Genomic DNA, 9980 nt, shown 5'->3' with positions numbered 1-9980 from the left:
ACTTAAGATTGTTTTCATTTATTGAAGATTACTTCTAGATCACATGATCCTTTAAAAATTTGGATTAGTTTTTTGTTACATTTAGAAATATTTAATTTGTAAGCACTTGCTTTTAAGTCAATTACATAGCGCTCTTTTACAAATTCATATTAATAATGTCACCTGGAGGTAGAAACTGATCACATTTATAACATATACACGAGCATACATACATCTGGGTAGACATAGTGCAGAGAGAGATCTCATAGCTTTCCTGCTTGCATTTAAAAGTTTTTTTTTGTTTGTTTGTTTTTTAGATTCTACTAATTGAGCCAAGGCTGTAGTCTCAAGCAGTGTGGGCTGTCTTTGCATTTCAGGAGTGTGATAAGAGTTATAACTTCAAGTGTTCTCCTAGGAGTACTTTTTTCTCTCAGGATCAAAATTTTGAAAAGGTATTTTATCAAGCCAGCTGTATTTAATTGTGCATGCAAAAATCAGTTTTGGAATGTCAAAAATTTTTCATCCTAGCCATTTTAGGGTTAGATAAGTACTTGTAAGTATTGGCTCCACACCAGTTGTAGAAGCCAGCCAGAGTTCCAGTGGGTGGCTCCCTGTCCAGGAGCTGGGAGGCTTTAGAAGCACAACCTTCCGCTTTCTCTTAGTTTCATTTTATTATGAAGTGTGAGTCAAAAATTAAATTTAAATGTTCAATTTTATGCCACATTCTAAAAAGTTAGCCAGTTCGCTTCACTCTAAAATTCATTCCAAGCCTTCCTGCCTGGAAATTCCCTCTAGGTCTCCTGCCTAGGAACATCCCCCTATGGTCTCTGGATAGGAAATTTACCAATACACACTTAAGACTTCAAGTCTTAAGATAACAGCTCAAATAAAAGTCATGTGCCATCACTTAATACAAGGAGATTCAGATATCAGGAAAAACTCACTGAATCACCTGAAAGGTGCTGTGAAGCTGGAGGAGCTCAAGGGGCCGGCCCAGGTTTGATACCAAGCGCCACTCCAAAGTAGACCCCAGGTGACCTCAAATGGGTTTTTCTGATATCCTACCGACCATGTCAAATAATATCTATGAAAATAATCAATAACCAATCAATATTAAGAATAGAAAAGAGTTTTATTTGAGCTAAACTGAGGACTAGCCCAGATGCCTTCTTCTCAGATGACTCTGAGAAACTGCTCTGGAAAAATCAGTGTTTCCAGCACAGTTTTACCTTGTCAGAACAAAGAACATTAAACAAGTCAGGGATACATTTCTTCAAGGTTTCAAAAAACAGACCAGCACGTACACATCCAGCACATCCAGACTGGCCTTGGCACCTGGGAAGGGAGTCTTATCATAAAAGGAGGACCAGAATTGGTGTCCCAGGAAGAGAAGAATTTAATCTTTATTTTTAACATGAACATGCTATACTTCTGGTCAACGTGCCCTTTCCTTTAATAATTAAAGCAGATGTACAACATATGTGTGATAGGCCACAAACAGGCTATTTTAGTTAGCATAAAATTCATATTAACTCATGTATAAGCCAGAATGACTGCCCTATATTTCAATATGTGAAAGTTTCTTTCATCACCTTCCCCCTCTCTATCTCTCTGAGGCCTCCAGGAAAGACAAAACTAGTTCACTGTCACACATGATGCAGGGAGTCTAGCTGGACTATTGTTTTTCTACCCTCAGTCCTGGGCATAATTTTGTATACTATCTGTGCATGTTCGCTGACCAGGTGTCCGTTCAGATCTTTCCCAATTTTTTAAAATTATGGAACGTTTCATGAATTTGCATATCATTTTTACTCAGGGTTCATGGTAATTGTATTGTTCCGACTTTTGGTATATGTGCTGCCGAAGCAAACACTTTTCCAAGTTTTAATGGGGTCGTCTGCGTTAGAGTTGTGTACATGTGTCTATAGTTTTATTGAAGTATAGTTGATTTACAATGTTGTGTTCATTTCTGCTGTACAGCAAAGTGATTCAGTTTACATATACATATTCTTTTCCATATTCTTTTCCATTATGGTTTATCCCAGGATATTGACTATCGTTCCCTGGGCTATACAGTAAGAGCTTGTTGTTTATCCATCCTGCATATAATACTTTTCATCTGCTGAACTCAAACTCCCTATCATTCCTTCCCCCACCCCCATATGCCCTTGTCAACCACAGGTCTGTTTTCTATATCTTTGTGTATGTTTCTGTTTCACTGATATGTTCATTTGTGTCGTATTTTAGGTTCCACATATAAGTGATATCGTATGGTATTTGTCTTTCTCTTTCTGACTTAACTTAGTATGATCTCTAGATCCATCCATGTTGCTGCAAATGGCATTATTTCATTCTTTTTTATAACATATGTAAAGTGATTCATTATATATATGTCACATCTTCTTTATCCATTCATCTGTCGATGGACATTTAGGTTTCCATGTCTTGGTTGTTGTAAATAGTGCTGCTATGAACATAGGGGGGCATGCATCTTTTTAAAGTATAGTTTTCTTTGGATATATGCCCAGAAGTGGGATTGCTGGATCACATGGAAACTCTCTTTTTAGTTTTTTGAGGAACCTCCATACTATTTTCCATAGTGGCTGCACCTAGTTACATTCCCACCAACAATACAGAAGGGTTCCCTTTTCTCCACACACTCTCCAGCATTAGTTATTTGTAGACTTTTTGATGATGGCCATTCTGACTGGTATGAGGTGGTACTCATGATAGTTTTGATTTGCATTTCTGTAATAATCAATGATGATGAGCATCTTTTCATGTGCCTATTGGCCATCTGTATGTATGGAGATATGTCTATTTAGATCTTCTGCCCATTTTTCTATTGGGTTGTTTGTTTGTTTGCTGTTAATGAATTGTATGAGCTGTTTGTATATTTTGAAAATTAAGCCCTTATCGATCACGTCATTTGCAAATATTTTCTCTCGGTTTGTAAGTTGTCCTTTCATTTTGTTTATGGTTTCCTTTGATGTCCAAAACCTTATTAATTTGATTATTTCCCATTTGTTTATTTTTGCTTTTATTTCTATTGCCTTGGGAGACTGACCTAAGAAAACATGGGTAAAATTTATTTCAGAGAATGTCTTGTCTATGTCCTCTTCTAGGAGCTTTATGGCATCATGTCATATATTTAAGTCTTTAAGCCATTTTGAGTTTATTTTTGTGTATGGTGTGAGGGTGTGTTCTAACTGCATTGATTTGCATGCAGCTGTCTAACTTTCCCAGCATCACTTGCTGAAGAGACTTTTTCCCATTTTATATTCTTGCCTCCTTTGTCGAAGATTAATTGACCATAGGTGTGTGGGTTTATTTCTGGGCTCTCAGTTCTGCTCCATTGATCTGTATGTCTTTTGTTGTGCTGATACCACACTGTTTCAATTACTGTAGCTTTGTGGTATAGTCTGGAGTCTGGGAAGGTTATGCCTCCTGCTTTGTTCTTTTTCCTCAGAATTACTTTGGCAATTCTGGGTCTTTTATGGTTCCATATAAATTTTAGAATTATTTGTTTTAGTTCTGTGAAAAATGTTGTGTAATCTGATAGGGATTGCATTAAATCTATAGATTGCTTTGGATAGTATAGCCATATTAACAATATTAATTCTTCCAATACAAGAGCATGAGATATCTTCCATTTCTTTGAATTATCTTTAATTTTCTTTATTAATGTGTTATAGTTCTCAGCATATATGTTTCACCTCCTTGGTCATGTTAATTCCTATTTATTTATTTGTTTGTTTGTTTGATTTTCAAAGGGATTGTTTGTTTACATTCCCTTTCTGATATTTCATTGTTAGTGTAAAGAAATGCAACCGATTTCTGTATGTTAATCTTGTATCCTGCTACCTTGCTGAATTCGTTTATCAGTTCTAATATTTTTTTGTGTGGAGTCTTTAGGGTTTTCTACATATAGTATCATGTCATCTGTATATACTGAAAATTTTACCTCTTTCCTACCAGTTTGAATACCTTTTATTTATATTTTTCTTGTCTGATTACTCTGGCTAGAACTTCCAGTACAATGTTGAATAGAAGTGGTGAGAGTGGGTATCCTTTTCTTCTTCCAGATATTACTTGGTAGGCTTTCAGCTTGTCACTGGTGAGTATTATATTGGCTGTGAGTTTGTCATAAACACCATTTATTATGTTGAGAAATGTTCCCTCTCTACCCACTTTGGTAAGAGTTTTTTTTAAAATCATGAATGGATGTTGAATTTTATCAGATGCCTTTATTCTGCATCTATTGAGATGATCATTGGTTTTGTCTTTTCTTTTGTTGTTGTGGTGTAACACATTGATTTCCATATGTTGAACCATCCTTGTGACCCTGGGATGAATCCAACTTGGTCATGGTGTACAATCTTTTTTATGTGTTGTTGGATTCAGTTTGCTAATATTTTGTTGAGAATTTTTGCATCTATATTCATTAAAGATATTGGCCTGTAATTTCTTTTCTTGATACTGTCTTTGGTTTTGGTATCAGGTTGATGATAGCTTCAAAGAATGTCTTTAGGAGTGTTCCTTCCTGTTCAATCTTTTGGGAGAGTTTGACAACAATCAGTATAAGTTCTTCTTTGTATGTTTGGTAGAGCTCACCTGTGAAGCCATCTGGTCCTAGACTTTTTTTGTAGGGTTTTTTTTTGTTTTCAGATTCTATTTCATTTCTAGTGATTGGTCTATTGAAGTTATCTATTTCTTCTTGATTCAATTTTGGTGGGTTGTGTGTTTCTAGAAACTTGTCCATTTCTCTAGGTTGCAAATTTTTTGGCATAACATTGTTGATAGTATTCTCTTATGTTTTGTATTTCTGGGGTATCAGTTGTGATTTATACTCTTTCATTTCTTATTTTGTTTATTTGGGTCTTCCCTCTTGTCTTCTTGGTGAGCCTGGCCAGAGGTTTGTCAATACTTTTTACCCTTTCAAAGAAAGCTCTTGATTTTATTGATTTTTTTCTGTTGTTTCTTTTTGATCTCTATTTAATTTCCTCTCTGATCTTTATTTTTTTACTTCCATCTGCTGACTTTAGGCTTTGTTTGTTCTTCTTTTTCTAACTATTTTAGGTGGTGGATTTGGCTTTTTATTTGATATATTTCTTGTTTCTTGAAGAGAGCCTGTGTTGCTATGAGCCTCCCTCTAAGAACTACTTTTGCTGCATCCCATAGATTTTTTATGGTTGTGTTTTCACTGTCATTTCTCTCAAGCTTATTTTTAAGTTTCTTCTTGATTTCATCATTGATCCATTGTTTTTTTAATAGCATGTTTAGTCTCCATGTAATCATTTTTTTTACTTGTTTCTTTTTTCATGGTTGTTTTCTAGTTTCATGACATTGCAGTCAGAAAAGATGTCTGAAGAAGTTTCTATCCTCTTAAATTTGTTGAGGCTTGTTTTGTGCCCTAGTATGTGGTCAATTCTAGAGAATGTTCCCTGTACACTCAAAAAGGATGTGTATTCTGTTTTTTGGGGATGTAATGTCCTGAAAATACCAATTAAGTATAACTGTTCTATTGTATTATTTAGGATCTCCGTTGCCTTATTGATCTTCCATCTTGAAGATCTGTCCATTGATGAGGGTGGGGAGTTAAATTCTCCTACTATTATTGTATTATTGTCAGTTTCTCCCTTTATGTCTGTTAGTACTTTTTTATGTATTTGGGTGCTCCTATATTGGGTGCATATATATTGACAGATGTAATATCCTCTTCTTGCATGCTTTTATCATTCTATAATGACCTTCTTTATCTTTCTTTTTAGCCTTTGTTTTAAAGTCTAAATTGTCTCATATGAGTATTGTGACTTCTACTTTCTTCTCATTTCCATTTGTATGAAATATCTTTTTCCATCTCCTCACTTTCAATCTATGTGTATCCTTTGTGCTGAAGTGGGTCTCTTGAAGGCAGCATGTTGTATGCTCTTGTTTCTCTATCCAATCTGCCACTCTATGTCTTTTGATAGGAACACCTAATCCTTTGACATTTAAGGTAATTATTGATAGTGTTTTCCCATTTATTTTGTATTTCTTCTTTGTCCCTTTTGTTTTTCTTTTTTTCCTTTTATGGTTTGATGACTTTCATTTGTATTAGCCTTGTGTTCTCTTCTTTGGGGTTTTTGTGAATCTATTGTATGATTTTGATTTGATGTTATCCTGTTTTTCAAGTATGTTAACTCCTATATCTACATTCCTTAGACTGGTAGTCGTGTAGTATCAAACACATTCTGGAGGAAAAACCCCCCTATATTTTCATAGTATCTTCCACCACGTTTTATGATTTTCATGTTCTCTTTTACATCATCATGTTCATCTTTTTGCTATTCATTGTGGTTATCATCACTTCATATAAATTTTTTCTTTTCTTTCTTTTTTTTTTAAATCTGTGTACTGGCTTCTTTAAGTGATTTACTTTCCAATCATGATTTTCTCTTTTCTACAGATTCTTCATTCTTTTCCTTTTTCTTTTATTGGAGCATAGTTGATTTACAATGTTGTGTTAGTTTCAAGTGTACAGCAATGTGATTCATTTATACACATACATATATTCATTATTTTTTAGATTATTTTCTCATATAGGTTATCACAGAATATTGAGTTGAATTCCCTGTGCTATACAGTAAATCTTTGTCAGTTATCTGTCTTACATATAGCAGTGTGTCTACATTCATCCCAAGTTCCTGATTTATCCCTCCCCTCCACATTTCCCCTTTGGTAACCATAAGTTTGTTTTTGATATCTGTGAATCTGTTTCTCTTTTGTAAATAAGTTCATTTGTATTATTTTTAATTACATTACACATATGAGTGATATCATATGATATTTGTCTTTCTCTGTCTGACTTGCTTCACTTAGTATGATCATCTCTAAGTCCATCCATGTTGCTGCAAATGGCATTATTTTGATATTTTTTATGGCTGAGTAATATTCTATTGTATATATGTACTACGTGTTCTTTATGAATTCCTTTGTCAGTGGACTTTTTGGTTGCTTCCATGTCTTGGCTATTGCAAATAGTGCTAGAATGAACATTGGGGTGAATGTATCTTTTTGAAGTGTGGTTTTCTCCAGATATATGCACAGGACTGGGATTGCTGGATCATATGGTAGTTCTATTTTTAGTTTTTAAAGGAACTTCCATACAGTTCTCTAGAGTGTTTGTACCAATTTAAATTCCCACCAACAGTGTAGGAGGGTTCCTTTTTCTCCACACCATCCCCAGCATTTATTGTTTGCAGACTTTTTGGTGATGGCCCTTCTGATCAGTGTGAGGTGATAACTCACTGTAGTTTTGATTTGCATTTCTTTGAAAATTAGTGACGTTGAGCATATTTTCTTGTGCTTTTTTGCTATCTGTACGTCTTCTTTGGAGAAGTGTCTCTTTAGGGATTCTACTCATTTTTTGATTGGGTTGTTTGGGTTTTTTGTTTTTTGTTTTTTTACATAGAGATGCATGAGCTGTTTGTGTATCTTGGAGATTAAACCCTTGTCAGTAGCTTCATTTGAAAACATTTTCTCCCATTCTGAGGGTTGTATTTTCATTTTGTTTATGATTTCTTTTGCTGTGCAAAAGCTTTTGAGTTAAATTAGGTCCCATTTGTTTATTTTTGCTTTTATTTTCGTTACTCTAGGAGTTTCATCAAAAAAGATATTGCTGCAGTTTATGTCAAAGAATGTTTCTGGTAACATCTTTCAGATTTTCTATGTATAGTATCACATCATCTGCAAATAATGACAGGTTTACTTTTTCTTTTCCAAAATCCCTTTTATGTTTTTTTCTTCTCTGATTGCTATGTCTAGGACTTCCCAAACTATGTTGAATACAAGTGGTGAGACTGGACATCCTTGTCTTGTCCCTTGTCTTAGAGGAAATGTTTTCAGCTTTTCACCATTGAGTATGATGTTAGCTGTAGTTTTATCATATATGGCCTTTATTTTGTTGAGGTTGGTTCCCTCTATTTCCACTTTCTGAAGAGTTTTTATCATAAATGGATATGAATTTTGTCAAAGCTTTTCCTGTATCTATTGAGATGATCGTATGGTTTTTATTCTTCAATTAGTTGACGTGGTGTATCACACTGATTGATTTGCAGATATTGAAAAATCTCTGTCTCCCTGGGATAAATTCCACTTGATCATGCTGTATGATCCTTTTAATGTATTGTTGGATTCAGTTTGCTAGTATTTTGTTGAGGATTTTTATGTCTATGTTCATCAGTGATATTGGCCTCTAATTTTCCTTTTTTTCTGATATCTTTGTCTGGTTTTGGTATCAGGATGATGGTGGCCTCATAGAATGAGTTTGGTAGTGTTCCACCCTCTGCAGTGTTTTTTTTTTTTTTTTTTTTTTTTTGGAATAGTTTCAGAAGGATAGGTGTTAATTCTTCTCTAAATGTTTGACAGAATTACCCAGTGAAGCCATCTGGCCCTGGAATTTCGTTTATTGGGCTTATTATTATTATTATTATTATTACTGTTTTTTGGCTATGTCACACAACATGCAGGATCTTAGTTTCCCAACAAGGGATCAAACCTGTGCCACCTGCAGTGGAAGTGTGGAGTCTTAACCACTGGAACACCAGGGAAGTCCCTGTTGGGATTTATTTAATCACACTTTCAATTTCAGTACTTGTGATTGGTCTGTTCATATTTTCTACTTCTTGGTTCAGTCCTGGGAGATTGTACCTCTCTAGGAATTTATCTTTTTCTTCAAGTTGTCCATTTTATTGGCATATAGTTTCTTGTAGTAGTCTTTTATGATCCTTTGTATTTGTTGATGCCCATTGTAACATCTTTTTCGTTTCTAATTTTATTGATTTGAGCCCTCTCCCTCTTTTTTTTGATGAGTCTGGCTGAAGGTTTATAATTTTTGTTTATCTTTTTAAAGAACGAGATTTTAGTTTCATTGACCTTTTCTATTGTTTTCTTTGTCTCTATTTCATTTATTCCTCCTCTGATATTTATTATTTCTTTTCTCCTACTAACTTAGATTTTGTTTGTTCCTATTTCTCTAGTTGCTTTAGGTTTAAGGTTAGATTGTTTATTTGAGATTTTTCTTGTTTCCTGAGGTAAAGTTTATACTGCTATAAACTTCCCTCTTAGAGCATTTGCTGCATCCAATAGGTTTTGGATCATTGTACTTTTGTTTTCATGTCTCTAGGTATTTTTTCATTTCCTCTTTGATTTTTTCAGTGATACATTGGTTGTTTAGTAGCATATTGTTTAGCTTCCATATGTTTGTGTTTTTTATATTTTTTTCTTGTAGTTGATTTCTAATCGCATAACATTGTGGTTGGAAAAGATGCTTGATATGATATGAATTTTCTTAAATTTACTGAGGTTCAGTTTGTGGCCCAGCATGTGATCAGTCCTGGCTAATGTTCCATGTGCACTGGAAAAGAATATGTATTCTGCTGCTTTTGCATGAAATGCTCTATAAATATCAATTAAGTCCATCTGGTCTAATGTGTCATTTAAGGCCTATATTTCATTGTTGATATTCTTTCTTGATGGTCTGTTTATTGATGGAAGTGGGGTGCTAAAATTCCCCACTATTATTGTGCTACTGTCTATTTCTCCTTTTATGGCTGTTAGCTTTTGCTTTATATATTGAGGTGCACCTATGTTGGGTTCATATATATTTACAATTGTTATAACTTCCTTTAGAATTGATCCCTTGATCATTATGTTGTGTCCTTCTTTGTCTCTTGTAACATTCTTTATTTTAAAGTCAATTTTGTCTCCAGGTTTCTTTTGATTTACAGTTACATGGAATACCTTTTTCCATCTGCTCACTATCAGTCTCTGTGTATACCTATATCTGAAGTGGTTCTCTTATAGACAGCCTATATATGGGTCTTCTTTTGTATCCATTCAGCCAGTGTATGCCTTTTGGTTGGAGCATTTAATTCATTTACATTTAAGGTAATTATTGATATGTATATTCCTGTTGCTGTTTTCTTAATTGTTTGGGGTTTGTTTTTGGAGGTCTTTTT

General features: G+C 34.3%; 1 non-coding gene across 1 annotated transcript; it reads right to left on the bottom strand.

Moving 5' to 3' along the window:
• Positions 1-1750: 1750 nt before the first annotated feature.
• LOC117202199 (U6 spliceosomal RNA) lies at positions 1751-1852 on the bottom strand. The gene has a single exon (XR_004484401.1). It is a non-coding gene; the product is annotated as a U6 spliceosomal RNA (small nuclear RNA).
• Between the last annotated feature and the right edge of the window lie 8128 nt (positions 1853-9980).

This window comes from Orcinus orca, chromosome 5, assembly GCF_937001465.1.
Source record: "Orcinus orca chromosome 5, mOrcOrc1.1, whole genome shotgun sequence".
NCBI classification, from domain to species: domain Eukaryota; kingdom Metazoa; phylum Chordata; class Mammalia; order Artiodactyla; family Delphinidae; genus Orcinus; species Orcinus orca.
This window is presented reverse-complemented; position numbering and strand designations above follow the sequence as displayed.